The 556-nt window shown below is 35.1% G+C and overlaps 1 protein-coding gene across 1 annotated transcript in view; it reads left to right on the top strand.

Moving 5' to 3' along the window:
- The window catches only part of LOC106869793 (polypeptide N-acetylgalactosaminyltransferase 2), a 152,550-nt gene that overhangs the window by 60,048 nt on the left and 91,946 nt on the right, over positions 1-556 (top strand). The window lies entirely within an intron of this gene.

A 556-nucleotide genomic window follows, 5' to 3' on the forward strand; every position in this document is an offset into this window, starting at 1 on the left:
GAGACAATGCGATGATAAATCTGAGGTTGGATCTTGAAAGTTTGGATGAATGCTGCCTCAGTTAAATCTCTTGTGCTTCCAAATGATGTCATCTGTAGTACAGCGTCTTATTGTGTAATTTTGTTTTGCAAATGTTAGGAATCTTGGTCAGTTGATGATAACAGTTTCTTCAATAGCTCTGGAGGTTGGGGATTGTGGAATTGTTGGGAATGTTTTTAACTTTGGTGTTATATGTATTGCTTGAATTTCTTTGACATATGAAATATATGTATTTTCACTGGGTTTGTAAAAGAGAGTTGTGTAGTTCTCGAGTTTTAGGAATTCACACAGACACACAGACACACAGACAGATAGACACACAGACACACAGACAGAAAGACAGACACACAGACAGACACACATTCTCATCTTTATATATAGAGATATATATATACACACACACACGCACCCAAACACACGTATATATATGTATATCAATATAAATATATGAAAGTCAATGAAGTTTCGTAAAAGAAGGTGATCATGTACATACGTTCTTGCTGTTGTGATTATAACA

The sequence above is a fragment of the Octopus bimaculoides genome, chromosome 6, assembly GCF_001194135.2.
Source record: "Octopus bimaculoides isolate UCB-OBI-ISO-001 chromosome 6, ASM119413v2, whole genome shotgun sequence".
NCBI lineage: Eukaryota > Metazoa > Mollusca > Cephalopoda > Octopoda > Octopodidae > Octopus > Octopus bimaculoides.